Raw genomic sequence first — 9,978 nt, 5'->3', positions numbered from 1 at the left:
CAGCTTCTGTAAAGAAAAAAAAAAAGAAAAAAAAAAAAACCTGCCTCTTCTGAGAAGTCTCTATCTCATAAGCTACTCATGGGGATTTAAGCCGGGGAATAATCACATTATCTGTGTGGTCCCAAACACTCCAAGATGGACATTTCTAGTGTTCCTGGAATGGTAGCGCCCAGGGCAGGAGCAAAACTGAGCTCCCTGCCACTAACCCCAGACCTCAGAGACGCTCACCATGTTTCAAGTGTCAGGACTCAGGGCAGGAGAAACAGGGATCTCCCCACACAAGGAAACAATCAGCTATGGAATCTACCCATAGCTGGGAGAGAGGCTGAGTGGACACAGGCTATGATTTAAGTGTCTTCATTATGTTGAGACAAATCAAAGGGATTAAAGTCACAACCAGGTGGGGTGGGTGTTGAGGCGCAGCCGGTTAAGCTGCTGCCTGGGGCCCCTAGACTCCACTTCAGAGTCTGCTTCGAGTCCCCAGCACTCCATGCTTCCAATCCGCTTCCTACTAACAAACTAGGAGGCAGCAGACAATGGCAAATGTATTCAGGCCCCTGCCACCTGCCCTGGAAATGCGGAAGGAGCTCTTGGGCTCTTGGCTTTGGCTTGGACGAGGCTTGGAGGTTGCAGCCATTTGGGGACTGAACCAGCAGGTAGAAGAGTTCTCCACGCCCACATTCTCTCCCTCTCTTTCTGTCATTCTGTTTGTGAAATAAATAAGTAAATCTTTTTTAAAAAAAAAATATATATATATATACTTATTTATTTGTAAAGCAGAGTTACAGAGAGGTACAAGCAGAGGCAGAGAGAGAGAGAGAGAGAAAGAGATCTTCTATCCTCTGGTTCACTCCCCAAATGGTCACAACTGCCAGAGCTGTGCTGATCCAAAGCCAGGAGCCAGGAGCTTCTTCCAGGTCTCCCACATGGGTACAGGGGCCCAAGGACTTGGGCCATCTTGCACTGCTTTCCCAGGCACATTAGCGGAGAGCTGGAACAGAAGTGGAGCAGCAGGGTCTCAAACCAGTGCCTGTATGTGATGCCGGCACTGCAGGCAGCAACTTTACCCACTATACCACAGCACTGGCCCCAGTAAATCTTACAAAACAAAAAAATTGAAATTGAGAGACCTCAGAACAAATTCTTATTTGAAAACACACATACACACACACACACACACACACAACCCAGAAAAAAAAATCCATCAAAGTTAATCAAACACATTTAAAGAAGAATCAAATAAAATTTAGAGAATGGAAAAATGTAATAATTGTTATTGGAAACACAAAGTACAGGTTATATCGCAGATTAAAAATAAAGGAAACAATTAGTGTATTAGAAACTGAGTGAGGGTCCAGCATTGTGGCACAGCAGGTTAAGCCACTGCTTGCAATGCTGGCATCCCATATTGGAGGAATGATTTGAGCTTCTTGCTACTGCACCTGGGAAAATAGTGGAAAACGGCTAAAGTGGCCCCTTCCCGCCCATGTAGGAGACCTAGATGGAGTTTCTGGTTCCTGGCTTCATTCTGCCCCAACCCTGGCTATTATGGCCATTTAGGGAGTGAATCAGCAGATAGAAGATATCTTTGCCTCTCCCCCCCACCCATTGCTACAGCTTTCAAATAATTTTTTAAAATATTTTTAAAGATTTTATTTATTTGAGTGGTAGGATTACAGAGAGAGGAAGAGACAGAGAGATCTTCCATCCCCCAAATAGCCACAATGGCTGGAGCTGAGCCAATCTGAAGCCGGGAGCCAGGAACTTCTTCCAGGTCTCCCATGTGGGTGCAGGGGCCCAAGCACTTGGGCCATCTTCTACTGCTTTCTCAGGCAAGAGCAGAGAGCTGGATGGGAAGAGGAGCAGCTGGGACTCAAACCAGCACTCATATGTTAACGCAGAGTTAAGGGAAACTTTAAAAAGTGTGCAGTCCTATATTAAAGCCTCTCTCTCTGCGTCTTGCGGCACAAGAAGCTTCAATGTAGTGATCTCAGCCAGGCAGCAGTCTCCCCCATCCTCCACTAGAACAATCCTTCAATTTATTCTGGTGTTGGTTTCCTGGCAATCCAACAGTTCCTGAATAATTCTGATGAAACTTGACAATGGAAAATCTCCAGGGCTTGGGGAATCCCTTATTATTTCCTCAGATTTATTGTCACAGCCATTTACATTTTATCCATTCACTAATTTTTTTTTATTTATTTGAAAGATAGAGTTATAGAGAGAGGTAGAGACAGAGAGAGGTCTTCCATCCACTGGTCCACTCCCCACATGGCTGCAACTGCCGGAGCTGTGCCTATCCAAAGCCAGGAGCTGGGAGCCAGGAGCTTCCTCCCAGTCTCCCACGTGGGTGCAGAGGCCCAAGGACTTGGGCCATCTTCTACTGCTATCCCAGGCCATATCAGAGAGCTGGATCAGAAGTAGAGCAGCCAGGACTCGAATGGGATGCTGGCACTGTAGGCGATGGCCTTACCCGCTATGCCACAGCGCCAGCCCCAAGATCTATTTTTCTTTTGAAAGGCAGAGTGACAGAAAGAGCGGGAGAAACAGAGAGAGAAAGAAGTCTTCTATCCAGTGTTCACTGCCCAAATGCTACAACTGCCAGTGCTGAACCAGCTCACAGCCAGGAACCAGGAACTCCACCTGAGTCTCCCACAGGAGCAGCAGGAACCCAAGCACTTGGGCCAGCGTGCTAGCCGAGAGCTGGACTGGAAGCAGAACTGTCAGAACTCAAGCCTTCACTCCAAGCTGGGATGTACACATCCCAGGGGAGGCTCAACTACTGCACCCCAATGCTCTCCCAAAAAAGGGGTTTGATTTACCAGAGCCCTATTACAATTCTAACCGATAATGGGTAGGTACATAGACAGACAGATATAAAAGCTTTTCTAAAAAATTTAACACAGCATCTCAGATGAAAATGTACATGGCCCGATTTCTGCAACAAGGTAAAATAGGCCATTTGAAGAGAGGATGTGAGCGTCTCGGCTACAGCTGTTAGTTATTTGTACTCATTCCAAGGCTTCTAGCACAAAATCATTTGCTCACATCACCATCATTCCACTGGTTTTTTTGTTTGTTTGTTTTGTTTTGTTTTTGTTTTTTGACAGGCAGAGTGGACAGTGAGAGAGAGAGAGACAGAGAGAAAGGTCTTCCTTTGCCGTTGGTTCACCCCACAATGGCCGCTGTGGCCGGCGCACCGCGCTGATCTGATGGCAGGAGCCAGGTGCTTCTCCTGGTCTCCATGCGGGTGCAGGGCCCAAGGACTTGGGCCATCCTCCACTGCACTCCTGGGCCACAGCAGAGAGCTGGACTGGAAGAGGAGCAACCAGGACAGAATCCAGTGCCCTGACTGGGACTAGAACCCCGGAGGATTAGCCTAGTGAGCCGCAGCACCAGCCTCCAATGTTGTTCTGCTGCCCACTAGTTGCCCTCCCCACACATTCATCTGTCAGAAGATTTAGGAAGGGACGAAATCCTCACGTTACTCCTTGGACAAGCCTGCCACCATTTAATTCAATGAGAACTTTTTGTCTATACATTTTTTCAGTTTGGGAGAGAGAGCTTTGCTTGTGGTGTCTACTTGGTGGGCCCAGAATTGTCTTGAAATGGATACTTTTTTTTAACATTTTATCCACAGATAACATGATGGGTACATAAAATTTATTAGACATTTCAAAAATCTATTCTGACAAATGAATTTACCAAAGTCACAAATACAAGATGAAAACACAAAATTATAGCAGATAATACGTAATAAACTTGGAGTAAACACTTGGAAAATGAAAGCTTTATTGTTTTATTTTATTGATTTATTAAAGGTATATTCTTTCTTTGTTTCTCATAAATTCTCATGTTAATGTGATATTTGCACAAAGAGAACAGATTCAATGGAGTTCCTAGGTATAGTTCTACAAATAAAATGACACTTCCCTTCCTCTTCCAACAAAATCTTTTTTTTAGGATCTTATTAGCTCAGAACTCAAATCACTTAAATTTATTAGGTTCTAAAAATTTACTGTTCTAGGAGCTGGTGCTGTGGCATAGTGGGCTACGCCTCCACCTGCAGTGCTGGCATCCCTTATGGTCACTGGTTCAAGTTCCACTGCTCCTCTTCTGATCTAGCTCTCTGTGGCCTGGGAAAGCAGTGGAATATGGCCCAAGTGCTTGGGTCCCTGCACCCAAAAGGAGACCGGAAAGAAGCTCCTGGCTCCTGGCTTGGGATAGGCCCAGCTCCAGCCGTTGCAGCCATTTTTGGGGAGTGAACCAGCAGATGTAAGTCCTCTCTCTTTCTCCCTGTCTCTCCTTCTCTGTCTGTAACTGAGTCTCAAATAAATAAATAAATAATGTACTAACAAGTGTATGAATATAAGCATAAGAAAAAGCATAAGAAAAATTGGCAAGTGTGTTACTATAGTAGAATATTTAATATAATCATCTCAATCGTTAATAGATCAAGTAAGGATTCAATGAACTTAAATAGCACAGTTATCCATCTTGATCTAATGTACTTAAACATACAAAATCTTTCCAAGTCATATTAATGTTTATAAATATTGACTTGTATTAGATCATACAGCAAGTTTCAACACAATTCAAAGAGTTCGAATCCTATAGATCACATCTTCTCACCAAAATATAATTAACCTAAAATTAAAAACAAAATGATACACACATACAGGAAATATATAGAGCAGGACAGAGACAGGATGTAGATAGAGGTTGCCAGGACTGGGGGAAAGGCAGAAAAGGAATAATGTTCAGAGTCTATATTGGGATAATGAACAAGTTTTAAAAATATACAGTGACTGGCTGCAACGCTTTGTGAATGTAGTTACTGCCAATGAACTACACCTTACAAATGCTTTCAGGGGCCGGAGGTTAGCTTAGCGGTTAAGAGATCCACATCCTCCATCTGAAGGCTTGGGTTCAGGAACCGGCTCTGATTCCTAACTACACCTGCAGACCTGGAGAAGCAGCGTGATGGCTCAGGTAACTGGGTTCCTGCACACACGTGGGGATGTAGATTAAGTTCCTGGCTCCTAGCTTCAACTCTGGCTACTGCAGGCATTTGAGGCAGTGAGCCAGTGGACGGGAGCTTTCTCTCTCCCTCCCTCCCTCTCTCTCTGTTTCCCTACCTCTCAAATAACCTTTTTTAAAAGTTCTCAAATGGTAAATTTTATGTTATATGTATTTTTAAATTATAATAAAAAACTAGAAAAACACCAAAGAGATCAATAAAAGCAAAATGAAAAACATACTTTGGAATCCAATAACATACTTCTAAATGACCCACAGTCAAAGAATAAACCTTAGTGGCAAGTAGAAAATCCTTAAAACCAAAATATTATATATCAAAATCTGTATCATGCAGAAAAATGTTTAAGGAGAAATTATATATATATATATGATTTATATATTTAGTTTAAAAGCAGAATTACAGAAAGGCAGAGAGGTCTTCCATCTGCTGGTTCACTCCCCAAATGGCCACAACACTAGAGCTGGGCCAATCGGAAGCCAGGAGCCAGGAGCTTCTTCTGGGTCTCCCACGCAGGTGCAGGGGCCCAAGAACTTGGTCCTTCTTCTACTGCTTCCCCAGGCCATAGCAGAGAGCTGGATCGGAAGAGGAGCAGCCCAGTCTCCAACTGGCACCCATGCTGGTGCTGCAGGCAGCAGCTTTACGCCACAGTGATAGCCCCAGAGAAATTATATATTTAAGTGACATATAAATCAGCTGTTGCTATAAAAAGAATTACCCCCAAGTGTAGTGAATTGAACCAACGCTTCTTATTGCTCACCCTTCCTGTGGGTAGCTTGGTGGGACAGCGCAGGCGCAAGCTGGGCAGGAGCTGGAGAGAGCGCTTTCAGGGCGCTCACGTCTGACAAGGTGGCCGCAGCCGCCAGCAGGAAGCCTTCAGTCCTCTCCTCTGGAGCCCACACAGCGCTGCTTGAGTCCACACAGCACAGAGACTGGTGACTTAGTTCCTTGGGAAAGGAAGTCGTTCAAGGCTGTGAAGCTCACGGGGTAAGGATCCTCGGGGCCATCCTGGGGGCTTGCCAGGCAGAGTGGACAGTGAGAGAGACAGAGAGAAAGGTCTTCCTTTTTGCCGTTGGTTCACCCTCCAATGGCCGCCACGGCTGGCGCGCTGTGGCTGGCGCACCGCGCTGATCCGAAGGCAGGAGCCAGGTGCTTCTCCTGGTCTCCCATGGGGTGCAGGGCCCAAGCACTTGGGCCATCCTCCACTGCCTTCCCGGGCCATAGCAGAGAGCTGGCCTGGAAGAGGGGCAACTGGGACAGAATCCGGCGCCCTGACCGGGACTAGAACCTGGTGTACCGCCGCCACTAGGTGGAGGATTAGCCTATCGAGCCGCGGCACCGGCCAGGGTGAAAAATTAAAAGCACTTTTTCCTTAGAATCAGAAACAGGACAGGAATGGCTATCATCCTCATTTCTAGTCAGTATTATACCAGAAGTCATAAACTGCTAGTTAAAAAGAGACAAGGGGGGTGCAGTGGGTTAACGCCCTGGCCTGAAGCGCCAGCATCCCACATGGGTGCCGGTTCGAAACTCGACTGCTCCTCTTCCAGTCCAGCTCTCTGCTGTGGCCTGGGAAAGCAGTAGAGGATGGCCCAAGTCCTTGGGCTCCTGCACCCACATGGGAGACCCAGAAGGAGCTCCTAACTCTTGGCTTCAGATCGGCACAGCTCTGGCCATTGCAGCCAGTTGGGGAGTGAACCATTGGATGGAAGACCTGTCTCCTCTCTGTGTAACTCCGCCTTTCAGGTAAATAAATAAATCTTTAAAAAGAGAGAGAGAGAGACAAGGATCTAATTCTTTTTAAGGGTTAGAAAGTAAAAACAAAGTGAATTATTTGCAGGTAATACACTGGCCCATACAGGAAGCTGCCCCCAGCACTACAATCTCCTTCAATGAATAACATTTAGCAAGTTTGTTGGATTTATCATCAAGGTTCAAAAACCAATTGAACACAGGTATAGCTCAGAGATGTTGCCGGTTCAGATCCAGACCACTGCAACAAAGCTAGTGTCACAATTAGGTGAGTCACACACTATCTGATTTCCTGGTGCAAATTTTATATTTACGTCATACTGTAGTTTATTAAGAGTGCAGTATCTCTTCCTCTCATCTGTCTCTATCTCTCACTGTCTCTCAGCCTTTAAAATAAATGAAAATAAATAATTTTTTTTTAAAAAGAAGAAGGGCTGATGTTGTGGCATGGCTGGTTAAGACGCAGTACTCCACATCAGAGTGCCAATTCAAGTGCAAGCTGCTTCACTTCAGATGCAGCTCCCTGCTAATGAGCCTGGGAAAGCAGCAGAGAATGGCCCAAGTACTTGGCCCCACCACACACGTGAGAGACCTGGATGGAGTTCCAGGCTCCAGGCGTTGGCCTGGCCCAGCCTCAGCTGTTGTGGCCACTTGGGGAGTGAAACAGCAGATGGAAGATCTATCTTTCAAATAAATAAATAAATACATCTTTTAAAAACTAGTGTTAAAAAAGGAGGCAGGAGTTTAGCTCAGCAGCTAAGATGGGGGGACCCAGGTCTGGGTCTAGGCTCCTCTGGCTTCCTGCTCACGCACACCCTGGTGATGCACGAGTGGCAGGAGGAGTCTGTAGCTCCAGTTGCTCAGGTCGGGTCTTGTTCCCAAGCAACGTGGCAGATTCTTTAGACCTCACAGCTCCTGTGCTGCAGCTCTCCCCTCCATGGATCACAACTTCTCATCTCTGCCCGGTTCATCGAGAAGTGATGGCGTCGTCGGCTTCTCTTCTGTGATGGGTTCTTTGTCTCACAACCAAAAGAAAAAAAAAAAGGAATAATAACAAGGAAGAATGAGCAAAGCAAAGGAAGTTTACTGAAAGACACAGAGAAAGGGGCTGGCGCTGTGGCATGGATGGTAAGCCGCCAGCATCCCATATGGGCGCCGAGGTCATGTCCCAGCTGTTCCTCTTCCAATCCAGCTCCCTGCTGTAGCCTGGGAAAACTGCAGAAGGTGGCCCAAGTCCTTGGGCCCCTGCACCCATGTGGGAGACTCGAAAGAAATTTCTGGCTGCTGGCTTCAGTCTGGCCTGGCCCTGGCCCTTGTGACCATTTGGGGAGTGAACCAGTAGATGAAAGACCTCTCTCTCTCCCTCTCTCTCTCTCTCTCTCCCTCTCCCAACCTCTCTGTAACTCTGCCTTTCAAATAAATAAATACATCTTAATAAAAAAGCAGCAGCAGCAAAATCTCCTAGCAGCTGCGAGGGGAGGCCACAAAGGGGTCTGCCAGCCAGAGCTACCTTGCTTGGGATGTGTGTGTGTGTGTGTGTGTGTTGTTTCTAAAGGTGAAGTTTGCCTGATAGGCCGAGGTGTATGCTAATGAGGTATTCTTGTGAACCAATCATGGGACTGACATGAGTAGCCTATTTTGCATAGAAGTTTGCTGAGTGCTCAGCGGGTTCTGAGACAGCAGGAAGTGGGGCAGATGCAGCAACATCTGAAGATTACATTGTATACCTTTCTCCTGTCTGCCAGGACTCTGAGAGGTTTATACCAGGAATGTTTCTCCCTTTCCTTCCCAGGGGCCTCTGGGATCCCTAATCACTGGGAGGCAGCAGGTGATGGATCAAGTACTCGAATCTCTGCCCCCTGGTGGGAGACTCAGACGGACTTCATGCTCTGGACTGGCCTGGCCCCGCCCTGGTGTGAGCATTTGAGGAGTGAACCAGAGGATGGAAGATCCTCCCTCTAGCCGTCTCTGTCTCCATCTCTTTCTTTCAATGAAATTAAAACAATCTTTAAAAGAGTGTTACAGCATTATACTTTAAAAACAATTCATGTGACCGTGCTTTGGCGTGGCGATTAAAGCCACCACCTGCAGTGCTGGCATCCCATATGGATGCCAGTTCTAGTCCCGGCTGCTCTTCTTCCGATCCAGCTCTCTGCTAAGGCCTAGGAAAGCAGTAGAAGATGGCCCAAGTGCTTGGGCCCCTGCACCCGTGTGGGAGACCCGAAAGAAGCTCCTGGCTCCTGGCTTCGAGTCAGCACCACTTCGGCCATTGAGACCAATTGGGGAGTGAACCAGCAGAGAAGACCTCTCTCTCTCTCTCTCTCTGCCTCTCCTCTCTGTGTAACTCTGACTTTCAAATAAACAAATCTTAAAAAAAATTCATACATACCTTAATCAAAAATTTTATTACTAAAAATGCTAACAAATCATCTGAGCTGTTGGAAAAATGGTGCCCATGCATTTGTCCATGCATTTGCTCAACAAAAGGTTGTCACAAACTCTCAATTTGTTTAAAAATGCAATGTCTGTGACATATTTCCAATCCTGCTTCCTGTTGATGCATCTGAGAAGGCAGTGGAAAGTCTCTCTCTCTCTCTCTCTCTCTCTCTCTCTCTCACACACACACACACACACACACACACACACTTCTGTCATTCTACCTTAAAAATAAATAATTTGGTTCGGGTGTGAGCATTATGATACAATGGATTAAGCTATTACTTGGGACACGCACTTGGCATAGCAGAGTGCCTAGTATCCGGTCCTACCTCTATTTCTAATCCAGCTTCCCAGTTATATACCCGGGAGGCAGCAGATGATAGTCCACGTACTCGAGCCACTGCCATCCACAGTGGAGACCGAGAAGGAATTCTTGGCCCCTGGCTTCAGTCTGGCGCAGCCCCAGCTCTTGCAGTCATTTGGGAAGTGAACCAGCAGATGGAAGATCTTTCTCTTTCTCCCTCTCTCTCTCTCTCCATCTGTCAAATAAATAATTAAATAATAAATCTTTATAAATTACCCAATCTGTGGTATCCTTTTAAAGCAACACAAAACAGAGTAAGACAATACCATGTTCAGGGATGGAGAGATGAATATTTAAAGATATGAGCTATCTATGGAGTCAATAGAGAGTCCTATGGAATTTTTTTTTTTTGACAGGCAGAGTGGACAGTGAGAGAGAGAGACAG

At 46.1% G+C, this 9,978-nt stretch overlaps 1 long non-coding RNA gene across 1 annotated transcript; it reads left to right on the top strand.

The window, feature by feature from the left end:
- The first annotated feature begins 5,750 nt into the window (after positions 1–5,750).
- Positions 5,751–9,763, top strand: LOC149125744 (uncharacterized). The gene is made up of 3 exons (XR_016236763.1): positions 5,751–6,025; positions 7,717–7,918; positions 8,583–9,763. It is a non-coding gene; the product is annotated as an uncharacterized LOC149125744 (long non-coding RNA).
- Positions 9,764–9,978: the final 215 nt, after the last annotated feature.

The sequence above is a fragment of the Oryctolagus cuniculus genome, chromosome 7, assembly GCF_051225735.1.
Source record: "Oryctolagus cuniculus isolate XC-2025 breed Fujian yellow rabbit chromosome 7, ASM5122573v1, whole genome shotgun sequence".
Classification (NCBI taxonomy): Eukaryota; Metazoa; Chordata; class Mammalia; order Lagomorpha; family Leporidae; genus Oryctolagus; species Oryctolagus cuniculus.
Note: the sequence above shows the minus strand (reverse complement) of the source record. Positions and strands in the feature narration are given on the sequence as shown.